Genomic DNA, 19,675 nt, shown 5'->3' with positions numbered 1-19,675 from the left:
TGCTGATGCCATTATTCAAGAGGGGAAGTGATTGGAATGAAGAAAGGAGTCAAAACCATATTACGTGAGAACAGTTGGAAGAACTGAGGCTGTTCAGCCTGTAAAAAATATATATATATAGTTGCAGGGAAAGCATTTTAAGATTTTTAAATGCCTAAACTGCTGGAGTTAAGAAAGGAAAAACAGTTAGACTTAATATTCACAAGGAGGAACCAGGGCCTTTGGGTTGGGAGCATAAACATGCTTCTATCTCTGGGCTTCATTGCCTCCTGTTCCCTGTGGTAACGGTTCTCAAACTGGGGCCAGAGGCCACGGCACCTGGAAAACATGTTGCTCTTTGCAAAATGCCACACTAAAGGAGGAGCTAGGAACAACACTCTAGCAATAGACGTGGCTCTATTATGTGTGTGCAATATAAACATGCCTAAAAAATCCACTGTGGAATTTAGCACGAGCAGCAACCTTCCTACTTTTCTGTTAATATGTGTTTGCTAATCTTTCCTGTCTTTCAGGGCCTATCACAAAAATGCCACATTCTTCATGTATCCTTATCTCTCTTTCAATAAAGTATGAACTGTCCATTCTACCTGTCCTGTGGCCCTAATACATTCTCTTTAGAATTTGAAGTTTATGGTTGCAATTATCCTTATTGTAAATTTCTTTCCTTTTTTTTAAACTTTTTTTTAAACGTTTATTTTTGGCAGAGAGAGAGACACACAGAGCATGAGTGGGGGAGGGGCAGAGAGAGAGGGAGACACAGAATCTGAAGCAGGCTCCAGGCTCTGAGCTGCCAGCACAGAGCCCGACGCGGGGCTCGAACTCACAGACTGCGAGATTGTGACCTGAGCCGAAGTCAGACGCTCAACCGACTGAGCCACCCAAGCGCCCCTGTAAATTTCTTTCTAAGGTAGATGAAAAGATGTTTCCAAAGTACCTGAATCACCTTGTGAAGCGGATTGGGAAAGTCATTTTTGCCCATTTTACAGATATGCAAGCAGAATCCCAGAAACGGCTTGGCTATTAAACAGCTGGAGGTTGGCATGGCCAGAACATCCTGACTCCCAGGCCCTTGATACAATTTGGGACCTAATTAAATTCTTCATCAACTTAAACTTCTCCACTTGCTTTTGAGGCATCTACACTAAGTTTTGCTCCTCCTGGCTGGCCATATTTTCTACCATTCATGCCAACTTTCCTTGTGATAGGTCTAACCAGGCCCCTCACCTCCTCTTGTCTATTGGCATCTTAAGGCCAACTCTCCCCACCCTTCTTTTAGGTTTATTTATTTAAGTAATTTCTGTACCCAACATGGAGCTCAAATTCATGACTCCAAGATCAAGAGTCACATGCCCTTCCGACTGAACCAACCAGGAGCCCCAAGACCTCCTCTCCTCTTAAGAACTCTCTCCCCTTTCCTTGTCTGCCTATCCCACCCCCACCTATCCTTCAGAAGACCATATAAACTCCCTTTCTCCAGGGGAAGTCTTCTCTGACTATTCTGGTGAGGTCTCAACCATCCCTAAAGCCTCTAAAACCTCTAGCACATAACTTGATACATATGATATCCTAATTTGGGGGGACCAATTTTATGTGCCATGTTGTGAGTTGCTTTCATGAAACAGAACTACAGAAGAGTGCAACTGGTTTCTTTAAAGATGAGTACGAATGGAGAGGATATTAGGAGGTGATTCTAAGGAGGGGACCTAGTAGAGACCCAGAGGAGAATGAGTAGGTGGCAATTAATGAGTGGAATAGAAAGTACATGTAGAGAATTGTGAGAGATTCAAGGGGATAGATGAATTGGGGCTCTCATTCATTATTCAAAAAATACTATTGTTGGCGGAGGGGGGATGCCTGGCTGGCTCAGTCAGTAAAGCATGTGACTCTTGATCTTGGGGTTGTGAGTTCAAGCCCCACATTAGGTGTAGAGATTACTTAAAAATAAAATCCTATGGGGTGCCTAGGTGGTTCAGTCAGTAAAGTGTTTGACTCTTGATTTTGGCTCAGGTCATAATCTCATGAGTTCGTGGAATCGAGACCCATGTCAGGCTCTGCACTGTCAGCATGGAACCTGCTTGGGATTCTCTCTCTCTCCCTCTCTTTCTGCCCCTTCCCTGCTCATGCACATGCACTCCTTCTCTCAGAATAAATAAATATACTTTTTTTAATCTTAAAAAAGTACCATTGGACATTTGTTCTCTGTAAGACACTGTACCAGACACAAGGAATAATGTGATGAATACAGCAAACATGGTCCCTGCCTATATGAGCTGGAAGTCCAGTAGGAGAGATAGATACTAAACAAATGAAGTGTGCTAACAAAATTACAATAACAAACTATGACAAGCGATGAAAAAGACAAGAACAAGATAGCATGAGAGAGAATAATAAAACCTCCCACATTAGACTGGGGATGTCAGGTAAGGCTCCAATGAGAAACTAATGTTTGGGATCCAAAATTTATAAAGAACTTCCCAAACTAAACAAATAATCCAGTTAAGAAATGGGCAGAAGACATGAATAGACACTTTTCCACAGAAGACATCCAGGTGGTCAACAGACACATCAAAAGATGTTCAACATCATTCATCATCAGGGAAACACAAATCAAAACCACAATGAAATACCATTTCACACCTGTCAGAATAGCTAAAATTAACAACACAAGAAACAACAGGTATTGGCAAGGATGTAGAGAAAGTGGGAACGGTCTTGCACTGTTGATGGGAATGAGAAATGGTGCAGACACTCTGGAGAACAGTATGGAGGTCCCTCAAAAAGTTAAAAATAGAACTATTCTACAATCCAACAATTGCAGTACTAGGTATTTTTACCCAAATAATACAAAAACACAGATTTGAAGGGGTACATGTACCCCAATGTTTATAGCAAAATTATCAACAATACCCAAATTATGAAAACAGCCCAAATGTCCATTGACTGAAGAATGGATAAAGCAGATATGGTATAGGGGCGCCTGAGTGGCTCAGTTGGTTAAGCGTCCAACTTCAGCTCGGGTCATGATCTCACAGTTCATGAGTTCGAGCCCTGCGTTGGACTCTGTGCTGACAGCTCAGAGCCTGGAGCCTGCTTCAGATTCTGTCTCCCTTTCTCTCTGCCCCTCCCCTGCTCATGCTGTGTCTCTCTCTGTCTCAAAAATAAATAAAAACATTTTTTAAAAAGCAGATATGGTATTTATATACGATGGAATATTACTTAGCCATCAAAAAATATGAAATCTTGCCATTTGCAACGATGTGGATGGAGCTAGAGTATATTATGCTACATGGAATATGTCAGTCAGAGAATGACAAATACCATATGATTTCACTCATATATGGAATTTTGCTTAAGAAGCAAACCAGATGAACATGTGGGAAAGGGGGGGAAAGGGGGGCGGAAATAAGTCATAAAAGACTCTTTTTTAAAAAAATTTTTGTTATTATGTTTATTTATTTTGAGAGAGAGACAGAATGCGAGTAGGGGAGGGGCAGAGAGGGAGACAGAATCTGAAGCAGGCTCCAGGCTCTGAGCTGTCAGCACAGAGCCCAGTGTAGGGCTTGAACCTACGAACTGTGAGATCATGACCTGAGCCTAAGTAGGACGCTTAACCAACTGAGCCACCCAGACACCCCATAAGAGATTCTTAACAACAGAGAATGAACTGAAAGTTGATGGAGGGAGGTGATGAGTCGCTGAATTCTGTTCCTGAAACCAATGTTGTGCTGTGTGTTAACTAAAATTTAAATAAATATTTAAAAAGAAAAAAAAAAAGATAGGGCGCCTGGGTGGCTCAGTTGGTTGAGCGTCTGACTTCGGCTCAGGTCATGATCTCGCGGTCTGTGAGTTGGAGCCCCAGTTGGAGCCTGCTTCAGATTCTGTGTCTCCCTCTCTCTCTGCCCCTCCCCCACTCATGCTTTGTCTCTCCCTCTGTCAAAAATATATAAACATTAAAACAAAATTTTAAAAAGAAAGAAAGTCATGGTTGGGGCACCTGGCTAGCTTAGTCAGTAGAGCATGGGATTCTTGATCTCAGGGTTGTAAGTTCAAGCCCCACATTGGGTGTAGTGATTACTTAAAACTAAAATCTTTTTTTTTAGTTTTTTTAAGTTTATTTATTTATTTTGAGAGAGAGAGAGAGGGAGAGAGAGAATCCCAAGCAGCCTCTGCACTGTCAGCACAGAGCCTTTTGCAGGGCTCAAACTCATGAACTGTGAGATTAAGACCTGAGCAGAAATCAAGACTCAGACGCTTAACCGACTGAGCCACTCAGGTGCCCCCCCCAAAAAAAATCTTTAAAAAAAAAATCTAAAAAAAAAAATCTTAAAAAATAAAAAGTAATGTTTGAGCTCAGACCACAGAATGAGAAGGACCTGGAATCCCTGACAAGGAGTGACTTGCTACATGTTCTCCGGTGGGGTGGGGGCTCCCAGATTTGGTAGTCTGAATCTCTTACAAATTGACCTTTCTCCATCCTCTCCCTTTACAGCATTAGGTAAGTTTTCAGGAGTAAAGGACATAGAAGAATGTGGGAGGGCTGGTCCAGCCTGTCTCTCATAGGTAGCAGAGCTGATGACTGTGCTGCTAGCTTTGTTGTGAGACTGGAGGAGCTATTAATGGAGTTGTGATGTGTGACGTGTAATATTTAGTGAGCAACTTGACTGTCCCAACGAAGAGCTCCTACCTGAGTCTTCCAACATTATATGACTTGCCCACATCCTCCTGGAGATGGAAAAAAATATCTGGAGCTCTTGGAGGGAGGAAAGAGTGCCAGCCTGGATGTCTTGTTCTCTGTGGGTTAGGCACGGGGTTCATATTCTCCTTACCACGAAAGTCAAATGCTACAAGCTATTCTGTCCAGGGGCAGACCTGACTCCAGTGGGAAAGCCAGCAGCCACACTGGCATGTAGATTGCAGCAGCTAGTGAGAAGGGCCTCTACTGGGCCTCTTACAAACTCCAAAGGTGTTCGCTAAGGATTTCAGCTTCCAGAAAGTCCTCTCTGCCCTCAGCTGTCCTGCTGCTTCCAGCCCTGGCTCAGAGGATATCATAAGCTCAGAGAAAGGCCAAGTGGGGATAATGATGTGGGAAGGTGGTGGTGGTGATCAGTGGCTTGGGAAAAAAGAGGAAGAATTATGTGGAGTCAGGAAGGGAGACTAAGTTGGTTGGTGATAGTCAAGGTAGTAAACAGCGGCACCAAAGGGAACCGGTCAGGAACCATCTATCCATCTCCCTGTCAACTTCCTAATGGAACCTCATGTTTCAGATCCTTTATTTGCCAAGGGACTGAACTATAGCAGTGAGGCAGTCTCAGGGAACTCCTACAAGAATTGGCTTGTGTATCCTTGAGGGGCTATGGAGATGAGGGTGACCTACTGAGGGGCACTGGCCTCAGGGCAGGAGCTGTACACAGCTGTGGTAGAAAGCTGGCTGGGTACATTCTAACTTTACCACTTTTGTTATGACCTTTAGCCAAGCTCCTAAACTCTTTCAGGCTATTTATAAAATAAATAAGATCACGTACATGAAAATGAACTGCAAATTACCCTCTCATTTCTGATCTAAGGGTTGATGGCAATTAAGGGGTTGGTGTTTTCCATTTATTGGTCAGTGGTTCCCAGGGGAGCTTTTATAGGAGAGGGTGAAAAGATGGCTTATTGTTCTCATCATCAAATGAGGAGAGCCCCTGGCCTCCTTGACAAGGCCATGATGAGACCAGGCTAGAGATAGAAGTACTCTGTGCTCCCATTGATTCCCAAAGGGGTTCCATTGACTAGAGGAGTCCTGCTCTGCCCCTCTGTACCATGACTGTTTTAGAATTCTTTTGGCAGAGTGGGGCCTTCCTGGAAAGCCCCAGTACTGATGTTAGAGGAGGATGTCCTGCTTCTGTTTCAGCTCCCATGGGCCAACTTTCAGGGCCCAAGAAACAATTGAAAATGTCCACGTTGCTACTATTCTCCCCAGTGGGGACTTGAGAAGGTAGTTTCTAGTCTGCAGACCTTCAAATTTTAAAAATGTTTTGCTATGGAAAATCTCAAGCATATGCAAGGTAGAGGAAAAGGTAAAATGAATTCCCTAGTACTCACCCAACTTCACCGATGATCAACCCAGGGCTAACCTTGTTTTACCTATACCCCACCCCCTAGATTACTGTGAATAATTATTTCATTTATAACCCTGTCTGTCTCCTATATTTCTGCAAGCTGGTAATTATATCTCAAGGTCTGATTAGATTCAGATTCAACTTTTTTGTGAAGAATACTTCTGAGGTGTGCTGTGTACTTCCTAGCGCATCACATCAGGAAGGAGGTGCAGGACATATGGGTTGTCCCACCTTTTGTGAAATTCAGATTAACTAGTGGTATAGTTAGTCTAATCTCTCCATCACAAATGTTGCCTTCAGCCTTTCACTTAAAGTTTTGAGCAACCATTGCTGGTCATTGCCTCAGTCCATTGTCTAATCAGGAGTTTCCTTTACATATGCACAGCAAAGAACCCCTGTCAATGTTCTGCCTATATCCCCCACAGGTATTACAGATATCTCTAGGCCTTTCTCCTTTAGGCCCTACTTTTTCTATCACTGCCCTTATCCTATACCATCATTTCCTACCTTATCAGCCCAAGATGTCCCTAGAATGTCTTCAGACCACAGGTACTCACCCTGCTTCATGAACGCTTATTTGGAGTCTCTTCTCACTGAGGCAACACTATCTCCCCCACGAAGCTTCTGCATCTGCTCTCTGTGAATCCTGCTAGACCTATGCTTGACCATGCTAGAGTGTGGAGGCAAGTCTAGTGTTTTCCTCCTCTGGGAGAGAATTCAGCAGGGGCTGGGTTTATTTTACCTTTCCAGGGATTTCTAAGCAGCCTTCTTCTATGCTGAAGACAGACTTTCTCACTTGTTTCCTGAGCTTCCTGCTCCAGCCTGGGTCCTGGCAAGGACCCAGGCCTGATTTCCTGTTTAGCTGGGCTGTGGGCTGTGAGAAGTTGGAGGAGGGGTGGGGCAGGCAGCTCTAGCAGCTCTAGCAGCTCTAGCTCTTAGGCCCTTTTCGCTTTCCAGCCAACTTAAAAAAAATCTATGAGAGCAAGAACACAGCTGTCTCCTTCTAGTACTTTAGCATTCCTGTGCTGCTCAGGATCTTCACTCTTAGTTTCTCCCCTTACAAAGGAAAGATTGGAAGACTGTACACTCTGTGCGCATGTGCCCCAGACAAACACACTGTATATACTATGGGTGCTGTAAGCTAGCTAACCAGGAAGGCACATAGAGGTTGAGAGCTTCTTCCTGCAAAGCTGAACCTACCTCAGGGCCCTGCCCCTGCCCACAGGAGTGCTGTGCCTCCAACCACCCCATCTTAGTAGCTATTGATGCCTTAGTCACTATGTCCAATCAATGCGTGGAGCAGCTGCTGGGGCAGGGAATCTGAGATGTGGAGGCTGGCTAGGGACCTGGCTATGCAGCCACCAGAAAACATTAGGAGTTCTGTAGTGACAGCCTGTCACCAGTATAGGATTTCTTATGAGAGTCTCACAGCCCTGAATGTCCCACTCACATTCCTCTTTATCCCTAGTTCTTCCTTGGTCAATGGTTTTGAGAAGAGACCTGTTGCACATTACTTTTTTGCTCCCTTCTCCTGAATGGCCACAGCAGGAATTGTGTGAAGCCCTATCCCTTTATCCCCATGAAAGGAGATATCAGAGGAAAGTGTTGCCAAGTAGTAGGTATGCCCAGTACAGCCCCTTACATTTCAACAGCTTCCCCCTTGCTTAACTTGGCCTGCAAAGCCTTATGTCTGGTTCCTGACTTCTTCTCCAGCTTACCTCATACCACATTAACCCCCATCACTGCATCCAACCTTACTGGCTTTTCCTCCATTTCTCTGATGTCCCAGACTCCATTCTGTTTTAGTGCCTTCGCACATGTTGTTCCTTATGCCTAGAATGTTTTCCCTGTACCTTCTACCTTTTTTGGTTGACTCTTACTCATCATCTTTCAGATCTTAGCTCAGCTATAATTTCATCACAGAGGCTTCCTTCAGACTCTAGACTTTGTCAGTGGCCTTCTCCTTATTTTACTTTTTACATTTATAATTTTGCATATGTTTGTATGAGTATGCTATTCATATGGATCCTTTTGAAGGCCAAGTTTCATGAAGGCAGAGATCATATCTACTTTTACTTCCCATTATGTCTCTTGTGCCTCGTAAGGTGACTTACACACAGTAAAAATTTACTAGATATCTGTCGAATTAATTAACTAATTAAATCTTCTTGTTCCCTTTATTTAGTAACCTCATGTCACATCTTACTATTATATTCAACCGTACACCCTGTGATGTGTGCCTTGCTGTTTATGGGCACTTACTGTCAGGGTACACACATTTTATTTAATCCCGTCCACAATATGAAGAAGGTATACTCTTAATCTACAAAGAAGGCAAGTGAGACCCAAGGTCACACAGCTAATAGATAGCAATGCCCAGATTCAAGCCCAAGTGTGGTGTCAAAGCCTGTGCTCTTAACCATAACACTACACTGCCCCCTTTTGGCAGTTTGGAGAGTTATCACTGGCCTTTTTCAGTCACTACTAGGTCCTGGTTAATTTCAACCCTGATTATTTCAATCAATACTTTTTGGAACTTACAGCCCTAAAAATCCATGATCCAGTTTCAGTCCTTCTGCTTTTGGGCCAGGTTGTGGAAGTATACAGGGAAGGGAATTCAATCTGTACTCCCCAGTGTCCAAGGGTGCATGTGTCTCGGGTCTGTTTTCCATCTGTTTTCCGTAGGACCTCTGTAGCCTCCAGGGCTTAATGCAGTGTCCTATTTTAAAGAACAGAAAGTTCAGCTGTTAAAACGGCCTAATGGACAGTGGTCTGGGGAATAAGTACAGCCTGATTAAGATTCTAGGAAAGATCATTGAGATGGGGAGAGATTGTCTTTTTGTGATTTAGTCACTAAAGATAGAGCTCTGGAAATTGGCTTCAAGTATTTCTTAGGAAACAGACTCAGTAAGAGGACAATATCTCTTGCTGTTGATTAGAAAAACTCAAGTTAGTATCCCAAGCTCTTTTTTAGTGGCCAGGGAATTCTAACACTGGCCCTGTAAAGAGGGTAATATTACATCCCTAGAAGGAAAAGGGATGTTGGAGTGCCTGGGTGGCTCGGTTAGTTAAGCATCTGACTCTTGACTATGGCTCAGGTCATGATGCCAGGGTCATGGGATTTAGCCCATGTTGCACTCCATGCTGAGTGTGGAGTCTGCTTAAGATTCTCTCTCTCCCTGGGGTGCCTGGGTGGCTCAGTCGGTTAAGTATCCATCACTGGATTTCAGCTCAGGTCATGATCTCACACTTCATGGGATCAAGCCCACATCGGGCTCCAAGCTGAGAGCTTGGAGCCTGCTTGGGATTCTCTCTCTCCTCTCTCTGCCCCTCTCCCCACTTGCATGTGTGTGGGGGAGCTCTCTTTTTCTTTCTCAAAATAAATAAATAAACATTAAAAAAAAAAAAGATTCTCTCTGCCCCTCCTCCCCCCCTAAAAAAAAACAAAACCAAGAATGGTAACTCACCAAAGATCATATAATCAGCTATCCTTAAAACTAATCTAGGTCTTTCTAACTTCAAAACCTGAGTATTCCCCACCTCCTGTTGGGAAGTACTGTATATATTGTCACAGCCTTTCTGGGAAAACAGCTGGCAATATAATGTGTGCATACCCATTGACCCCTTCAAAAATTCTACTTCCAGGAATTTATTAAACTAAAGAAATAGGGGCACCTGGGTGGCTCAGGTGGTTAAGTGTCCATCTCTTGACTTCTGCTCAGGTCATGATCTCATGGTTCATGCGATTAAGCCCCGGGTTTGGCTCTGCGCTGACAGTATGGAGCCTGCTTGGGATTCTCTCTCTCCCTCTCTCTCTGCCCCTTCCCCATTCACACATGCACACACTTACTCTCTCTCAAAATAAATATAAATAAACATTAAAAAAATAAATGGATAAGTGTATAAAGACTTTTTTATAAGATATTATAGTAGCTATAAATTAATAGTAACAATATTATAACATTATATTACACTGTTGTAATAGCTGCAACATAATAATGGGTGGGGGGAGAAACAACATAAATCTCCATCAATGGGAACTGATTAAATAAATCATGATACATCCATCCATCCCACAACATATGTATAGGCAGCCTTTTTTTTTTTAACAGTTAATTTTAAAATAAGTTTTTTAAGTTTATTTATTTGAGAAAGAGCACATGAGCTTTAGATGGGGAGGGGAGAGAAAGAATCCCAAGCAGGCTTTGCGTTGTCAGTGTGGAGCCCAATGTGGGGCTCAAACCCACAAACTGTGAGATGATAACCAAGAGTCAGACACTTAACCAACTGAGCTACCCAGGTGCCTTAGGCAGTCTTTTAGAAGGAGGAAGAGATAAAATCCAATATGGATTGACATGAAAAGATGTCCAGATATATATCTTTTTTTATTGTGTTAAAATACCTATAACATAAAAGTTACTATTTTCATATATCATTTGGAATGTGGATGATATGATTCATCTATGCCTACCCAGAAGATATAGCATTTACTTCATAATTCCCATATTTTTCAATCAGGTATGCACATCAACAAGTTGGTGAAATGAATTGGCTATGGAAATGCTGCCAGATACCTGGATGCCACCCGTCTGGCCAGTCTTGTTCCTTCTGGGCACCCCAAGTTTTGAATGGACTGGCCGTACTTCACTCAGTTCTTCTCACTTCCTTCTTAAGTTCTATAGAGCTCTGTAGCTTTGGGAAGGCAGGCATTTCTTTGAAAACAGAATGCCATCACACCAATTAGATACATTTCTGTTTCTTATTTCCTTTTTAGAGATCTCCCACAGTCTCACTTTCACCACTGGGAAGCAAGGGAACAAAATTATTCTCACATTGCCCAAGGTAAAGCCATGATCACTGATGTGTCAATATTCTGAGTGGTTCTCTTTGGCTTCTGGCCTTGCTCCCATTAGTGTTGCTGCTTATTGTGGTTTTCAGTATGGCCTTTTTATGAGGTAAAGTAGGAAAGGGGTCAGGAAACTTGGGACCTAGCCCTGGCTAGGGGACTTTAGGAGAGCTGATCAGCTTTGCAGGGTTTCCTTTTTTCTTCTCTGTAAAATTGGGGTAAAGAATAGATGCTGGATTTTTAGGGCAGTGAAAATATTCTGTACGATACCATAATGATGGATACATGTTATTTTACAATTGTCCACACCCATAGAATGTATAACATCAAGAGTGAATTTAGTTGATTATGATGTATCACTGTAGGTTCATCAGTTGTAACAGATATACCACATGGTGGAGGATGTTGGTAATGGGAGAGGCTATGTATATGTGGGTATACATAGGGGGTATACAGGAACTCTCTGTACCTTCCCCTCAATTTTGCTGTAGACCTAAAACTGCTCTTCAAAAAGATAAAATCCTTTATTTTTAAAAGATATACTATTTCTATCTCTTAGGATTGTCAGATTTAATGAGATAATAAAGAAAAAGTTTTGAAAGCATAAGTTGCAATGCAAAGATAAAGATCTATATTTTTCTGGATTTAACCTTTTCTGACTTGCACTGTAAACTCTTAAGAGGCATGTCTCGAAATCTGTTTCCTATGATGTAGCAACTTAATAGGGAGATAGAGATACTGAACAATCAGGAAAAGCCACTTCATTCTATTTTTTATGTTTATTTATTTTTGAGTGTAGGGGGAGGGGGGAGCAGAGAGAGAGGAAGACAGAATCTGAAGCAGGCTCCAGGCTCTGAGCTATCAGCACAGAGTCCAAAGCAGGGCTAGAACTCACAAACCGGAGATCATGACCCAAGCTGAAGTCTGATGCTTAACTGACTGAGCTGCTCAGGAGCCCCCAAAATCCACTTCATTCTTAAAACCAACCTGAGGAAAGCAGAGGGCAGAGGAGAGTCAGATACTCATTTCTGTTTTAACCACTTAGGTATTGTTTTAATTCTCCCCATTGAACATGCCTTACTTTTGTAAGTTAAAGAAGCCAATAAAGACTTTTTAATGGTGGGGCGCCTGGGTGGCTCAGTCAGTTAAGCATTTGACTCTTGATTTCAGCTCAGGTCATGATCTCATAATTCGTGAGTTGGAGACCTGCTTCAGGCGCTGTGCTGACAGTGCAGAGCCTGCATAGGATTCTCTTTCCTCCCTCTCTCTCTCTTTGCCCCTACCCTGCTTGCGCATGCGTAGTTGTGCGCCCTCACTCTCAAAAAATAAACTTAAAGATTTTTTTAATGGCTTAAAATGATGTAGTTAGGGCTAGATAGAAATTGGAAGTCATCTGCACATAGAGCTAACAGCTGCAGCAAAGAGAACAAAGGATTTAGAAAGATAAGCAATTGGAAAAGCAGCTAGATTGTCAAATTGGGCCATATTATTAAAACTATCGAATGTTAGGTCAAGGAGTTTTTAAGTAGTGGGAGCCACTGAAAGGTCTTGAACAAGGGAATGTTGTAATCAGAGCAGTGTTTAATTTCCAGAAGAGTAATTTAAGAGTAATGCATAGGATGAGTTGGAGGAAGAAGAAATAGTTTGGGCAGATAAGTGGGTTACTCTTGCAGTGGTCCTGAAGTAAGTTGATAAGGAAGAAATTGTTACAGTAGGTTCATGATTAGCTTGCCAGAGGGATAAGGAGAAAACAGGTGGGTCAAAATGACTTCCCAGTCAGGTCAAAAGGAGACAGGAGTCAACTTGAAAAAGGTTCCAGTGGCCAAAGTTGGAACAATTTGAACAACAAAATAAATAGTGGTAGTATTGGATTATACCCCCCAAAAGAAAATATATGTGTATTAATCCATACTGGTATAAATAAATGGCTGAATAAATAAATGAAGGAGAAGGAACATTTTCAAGAATTATGATTTGTTATGTAGAAGTATTTTATGTAGAAGTATTTTTTTTTTTTTTTTAGAAAGAATGAGGGGAATTTAAAAATTACCTTTAGGGGCACCTGGGTGACTCAGTCAGTTAAGCATCCAACTCTTGATTTCAGTTCAGATCATGATCTCATGGTTATGGGATCAGGTCCTACGTGGGGCTCTGTGCTAACATCATGGAGCCTGCTTGGGTTTCTCTCTCTCTCTCTCTCTCTCCCTCCCTCCCTCCCTCCCTCCCTCCCTCTCTCCCTCTCTCCCTCTCTCCCTCTCTCCCTCCCCACTCATACTCTCCCTCTGTCTCTCTCAAAATAAATAAACTTAAAAAAATTACCTTTAGAACATCATAGTAATAATTGCTGCTGGCAAGATCCACTGATTGCTAAAACTAGTGGGTGAAACTTTAAGGAGAAACAAGATATTTGCACAGCCTATAAGAACCTCAACCAAAATATGTATTAATTACCATGGTAGTTTTAACATATATCCACAAATTCTTTGATACTCCTCCTCTAGAAAGTGGAGCTTAATTCTTCCTCGACTGTGGCCTGGACTTAGTGACTTGCTTCTGACTAATAGAGAATGGTCAAAATAAGAGAAAAATAGTAACTATAGTGGAGAAATCTGGTAAACACCACCTCAAGTAATTAAAATTAGTATCACCAGCAGTAAGTCATATACCCCCTGATATGCTGTGATACAAAGGACACATCACTTATGTGGTATTCTTCCCCCAAATCCATAACCTCAGTCTAATCATGAGAAAACAAGGCACATCAAAATTGTTGGAATGTTTTATAAAATACCTAACCAGTACTCCTCAAAAGTCAAAGTCATGAGAGTCAGGAAAAGACTGAGAAACTAAGGAGACCATGGAGACATATTAATGAGAAGCAATATGAAACAGAAAAAGGGATATTAATGGAAAACTGGAGAAATTTGCATAAAGTCTATAGTCAATACTATTGATTTGATCAATGTAGATTTGATCAATGTACCACGATTATTTAAGATGCTAACATTAGAGAAAGCTGGGTGAAAATGTACAAGGATTCTCTGCACTGTCTTTGTAACTCTTCTTTAAATATAAAATTATTTCAAAATAAAAGGTTTTTTTTTTAATGTTTTGAGTTTATTTAACTGGGAAAGTGGTTTGTACCATTAACAAGATAAGGGTAGTCAACAGGATGAACAAGGCTGGGGGGCACAGCAGGGGATGACATCAGTGGAAGTCATAGGCAGTTGGAAATGTTGGTCTGGAGCTTAACAGGTCAGAGCTAGAGATATATATTTGGAGGCCAAACCCAGAGAGATATCACTTGAAATAATAAGTTTATAATATTATATTACATTTCTACATGCCAAGAGAGAACATGTGTAAAGAGTCAGTGATCACACTGAGGAAAGGATCTATGTCTAGGGTATGCGAGGAAGAACAGTAGGGAGGCTGGTCAAAACAGATAGGGATAGGATGTTTTTATAAAAGCCAAAGGAAAATAGAATTTCCAGAAATATCTGGTCAGCAATGTCCAATGATACTGAAAAGTGATGGAAGATCACCTGAGAAAAGACCATTGGATTTTAATTAGGACCTCAAGTGCTGACCTCCAGGAGAACAGAGTTAGTAGAGCAAATATGGAGAGATGGGGGTGGTAGACATAGGAAGCAAATGGCCAGGACTTAGTGAGGAAGCAGGCTTGCCTAAACCAGGCAAAGGGACTTGTGTGGGTGCCAAGGGGGAAGAAGCCCTGGAGGAAAGTAGGATGCTCCTCGGCAGGGAAGCAGAAAGTACTAACCAGAGCAAGTAGGCCAAAAGGCTGGGGCCCAAAGTTTAAGAAGAGGAGGAACCTTGACCACAAAGCCTTTGCCATTTCCTGGCTATGGAACACAGGCTGAAAGATAGAAGCTCTGGATCAAGAACTACTTTTTTCCTTCCTGAGCTAGGAAGCCATTCTATTTCCCAAGTCCCAGCTTGTCATCACTGTGGCCTAGAAAGTTAGGCCAGAAAGAAAATGAAATAAATTGAACTTATTTATCCTCTCTTCAGCTTTTCTCTGAGATGGAGAATAGTCTGTGTTTTAAAATTAGGCATCAAGCAGTATTGCAGAGTGATTTCTATGGGGGTATATGTGTGTGTTTTATAAAAGCTACCCTGTATTGACTGCCTACCATGTGTCAGGGACTGTGGTAAGCACTAAATATACATGATCCAATTTAATCTTCCCACCAAGCTTTTGAGATGAGTACTATTATATTATGTTAAATATGAAAAACAGGGTGAGGAAGCTGAGCACTGAGAACTAGAACTAAGGCTGGAAGACTGAAGAAATGCAGACCACCAAGGCTCTACTCATTCTTCCAGCTCTGATCCACTGTTGTACCAGGGGTCCAGTCAAGGATGTGTCTGTCTCCTTCCTAGATAGGCTAGAAATCCAATCTAAATAGCCATCTACAGCAGCTCCCTTCTCCAGGTGGCCAGATGGGAGCTCCAGAACACTGTTGTCTCCCAAGACCTTTACACAGTGGCCAATTGGTTCTGGGGTCACTACAGTTGGTGTGGCTGGTTCAGGGACTGGCTTTGGAATAGGATTTGGTAGCTTTATATCATTGGCTATGCTAGGACCTATCTCTCAAGCAGCATCTCTTCTCCTATGTTATTCTGGGCTTTGTCCTGTCTGATGGCCACCTTCCTCATCTTCTTCACCATGTGAGGGTCTGTGAGGGGCACCTACCCATCCCTGCTGCTTCAACTCCAGACCATGCCTGTACTAGAGTGAACTCAGTTTTACTATTAAACACAGTATTTCTCTAAACCTCCCCCTCCCACTACCAAAAAAAAGTTGAAAAACAGACCCAGTGAGGTTAGAAATTTGATCATGATTGCACAGATAAATGGCAGAGGTAGAACTTACTCTAAAACTCATACTTTTAACCATTTCACTATATTGCCTCTTACCAACACTCATGCACATGCACACACACACGTGCACACACATACAAAAGGGCCTAGGCTGTGTGCCAAGGGCTATAGATGGTGGGATTAAGGTTTTCTTCTTCTTTTTTTCTTCTTTTTTCTTCTTCTTTTGTGCTTATCTGGAATTTTTATAGTGACAATGTATTCCTCTTGAATCCAGAAAAAGAAATATTTTATTTATTTAAGTCTTAAGTTTTGGTACTGTTTGCCAGATTTCCGTAATATCCATGGTGAGAACAAAGCAGATACATTATGCTAACATGCAGACAAAGGAGACTATACCATCTCTGTAGCAGTACAGGCTCTGCAGTTACAGAGCAGAGAATCTGGCATGTGTGTATGTGCATGCATGCATGCATGCTTGTGTGTGTGTGTGTGTGTGTGTGTGTGTGTACAAGCACATGTGTGCAGTGGCCACTGAAGTGAGGAGAGGAATGGCTGATCTGTCTGAAGATGTGCCACATGGAGACCTCTTTCTTTTCCCTATGACCAGCCACCTTGCCTGAGCCAGACCCATTTAGTCCTGAGCTTCCAGAAGTACTACAAGATACTTTTCACATACACCAAGATCCTTAATCTCAACCTTATAATCACTTGTTGAAAATCTGACTAGGGAGCCAGGCTGCTGGCATGAAGCCCAGGCTGCAGCTATATAGAATGACTTGAGTCACTACTTCAAGCAATGGGTCCAACCATTTAAGGTCAGTGTTAACTGGCATGTGGGGCTTTTGTTCAGAGACTCCTAGGTCTTCAGGTGGTGGCAGTTCAGGACCCTGGATAGCTCCTAGAAGAGCCCAGTCTCTGCCAGGTCTGAAAAGACTAGGTGCTTGAGTCATTAAGGCCCTTGCTTCTTTAATTTTGAATAGCCTTTCTATACATGTCTCTGGCTTCTTCTGTCTCCAGGATCTTCCCTATGAATCCGGGGACTCCCCCTTATCCTTTCCAGCCCTTGCCCCACCTTCTTCCACTCACATCTAGCCTGACCAAACTCTCTCTGTTGAGGTCACTATCACTCTGAAGGTGAAATAAGCTTTCAAGACAGCATCTGAGCTGTCCCTGGTTAGGGTCTCACACCCCAATACCTCAGAGCTGTAGAATTTTGGAAGGATGGTAAGAATCTAGTGGAACAAGGGAGTGTTAAAAGGACTTTTGTCTCTAATACATCTGCATTCCCATCTTTAATCTGGTATGTGAGGCAGGGGAAACTAAAGAGAAGCACTGAGCAGATTTCAAGGTCTGAGGCTGGAACGTTTCATGAGATATCACTCTGTACAATCAGCCTGGCAGTGGGGTGCACACTTGACTTAAAGTGTTTTGGATTTTTTTTTGTTGTTGTTGTTATTGTTGTTGTTGTTTTAGGGTAAGAGCGTTGACATAAGGTGTATAGGGGCAAGTGTAGCAAATAGAAACAGAAATGAAACTAGTGAGTCTGGAGGTTCTCAGCCTGACACCCTCACCCTAGCCATGCACTTGGACCCTAGGCAAAAGAAAGGTAATATTGTAGAGGGGTTTCCCTCCTGATTCCCCAAATCATCTAGAGGAGGGGTGTACGAGGAATCTGGAAGGGCAGAGGAATCACAGTCACCTACTAGGGATTGGATTTTCTAGTTGATAGTTCCTTTTCTACTTCCAGTCCTCTTCCATAGCTAAATTAATCAAAGCCAGCAAATGAGGTTACCGTGTTCTCACTTTGATTGCCTCGGCTGGTGAGTAAGGAGGGAAGGTAGGTCTACCTGGATTGAGGCTGAGTGAAAGCACTGAGGATCCTATCCCTCCAACAACCCTTGCTCTGGGCCTTGTGTAAGGCTCTCCTCCATTGCTTTCTTCACCTCTCATACTCTTAGATCCCTTATTGAAAGAACTGTCTGAACTAAAAGGCCATTACATGCTTTATACCCCCAAAGAACCTCCTGGTCAAAGAAACAGGTGCAAAAGCAATACTAAACCACCAGAGAACAGCTGCAGGCTCCTTCTCTTAACACTGGACAATCAAAATGGGACAGGCAAGGGCAAGGAGGAGAAAAGAGCATATGGTGTTTGCTGAGCCATGAGTAGACCTGACAAGAGTTTGGGCTGGAAGGACTAAGACTGCCTCCACTCTACCTGAAGAGGTTTGGCTGGATAATACTCCTGAAGATGGGAGTATTAACAATGTAGTAACTAAGTTATGGATGGAAAGATGTTCAGAGGATCTAGATCCAGACTGTCCCTCAGCCAGGCCCCTCTCTTGCCTGTGGAAACAGTGTTTTCTAGCTTCCAGGAGAGGCCCTTGCTATGGGATTAAGCACAGGCTATTGACATATAAGCAAGCCTAGACAAGAAACAAGAACAGATGAGGACTCTGTCAGATCCCAAGAGAGTTGCTTGTGTTGGTTTTTGTTCAAGTAGAACAGGCCTAACCTCAGCCAGAACTTGCTTTTGGCCTGTTTTCTCAGGGGCAAAGCCTTCCCCATGTTTGCCTTCCTTAACAGAGGATGCTCTGTATTCATTGTTTTATTAGGAGCAGTGATTATGTGACCACAAACCTTACTAAATTAAATATAGTCCTGAGCACTCAGAAGAAGAAAAAGCTCAGGACTCAGGGGAAGGAGCAGCTGGCTAGAAAGAAGAGTCCACGAATTCTAATTCCCGGGCTGCCATCTGGCATTGACCTGGGACAACTCATTTACTCTCTGCCATGGAGGCTCTTTCTGGAATCTCAGGGCCTGAATAAAAACAGACCTGGGAACTCAGAGAGTGAAATGACCTGTCTAGACTCTCTAAGTCAGTGTAGTTCACAGGCAAACCTGGAATCCACTAAGCCCTACTCTCCAGCCAGAGGCTGTGCTTACTGTTCAGGGAGGTTTCTTGTATTTTCCTTTGCTGTCTCCTTGCCCTTATGTATGAACTCCCAAACGTTCCCATGCCTTGGGTGGCTCACTGCCTGGTACGCATGGTTGTAAGCCCCAGGTTGTCAAAACAGACAGAATCAGAGCAGCCCTGCCCCTATCTCCCTCCAAAGGATTTTCTGATGGTTTGGTTCCAAGCTAGCTTCCCACTCCTCTGAAACTTGATAGTAAGAGTTGGGCCTTACTCATTTGATGATGATGTATGTGTATCAGCAAGCAAAATATGAGCCTGGACCTTAAGTCTCAAAGAAAGTTGTGTGTGCTTAGCTGTTGATCAGCCCCCACAAGTAGTCAACCTGGAGTTGAGCTGCTGCATTGGCCATGGGCCTTAAGTGAGTTTTAACTAGGCCAAACCTTCAGGCAAGCAAGGGAGTAAGTGAGGATTTGGGGACTCCTACTTTGGCTCTTCTCCAAAATAACTTCCTGGAAGGCAATCTTTCAGCCCCTAGGCTTACATAGAGAAGTGGCCCTACAAAGAGTACACAATACAACATCTGTCTGGGACACCATTAGACAAGGCCCTGGCACAACCTGGCAGGCCACTGGACTTTTGCCACCTCTGTTTCAGAAAGAGCCTTGCTATGGCTCAAACCAAATAGAAAGCAATCTGTTTGTCTATTATCAGATCACAGCCCTTCATTCTCTATGCTAGGCACTGGGAGGACACAGAAGAACTAGGCATGGTCCCTGCCTTCGTGAACATTTGTTAAATAAATTATGCAAGTATTCACTGAAGTAAAATTTGATAAGTACATAAAAGAAATGGAAGGGGGGTAGTGCTGTGAGAGTATATTATAGAAGGACCTAACCTATCCTGGTATTAATGGGAAATTTTTTTTTCTTACTTTTTGAGAGAGAGAGAGAGACAGAATGTGAATGAG

General features: G+C 42.7%; 1 protein-coding gene across 4 annotated transcripts in view; it reads left to right on the top strand.

Annotated features, from left to right (window-relative positions):
* FAM219A (family with sequence similarity 219 member A) overlaps positions 1 to 19,675 on the top strand; it is a 55,027-nt gene that overhangs the window by 11,584 nt on the left and 23,768 nt on the right. The window lies entirely within an intron of this gene.

Source organism: Panthera uncia, chromosome D4 (genome assembly GCF_023721935.1).
Source record: "Panthera uncia isolate 11264 chromosome D4, Puncia_PCG_1.0, whole genome shotgun sequence".
NCBI lineage: Eukaryota > Metazoa > Chordata > Mammalia > Carnivora > Felidae > Panthera > Panthera uncia.
This window is presented reverse-complemented; position numbering and strand designations above follow the sequence as displayed.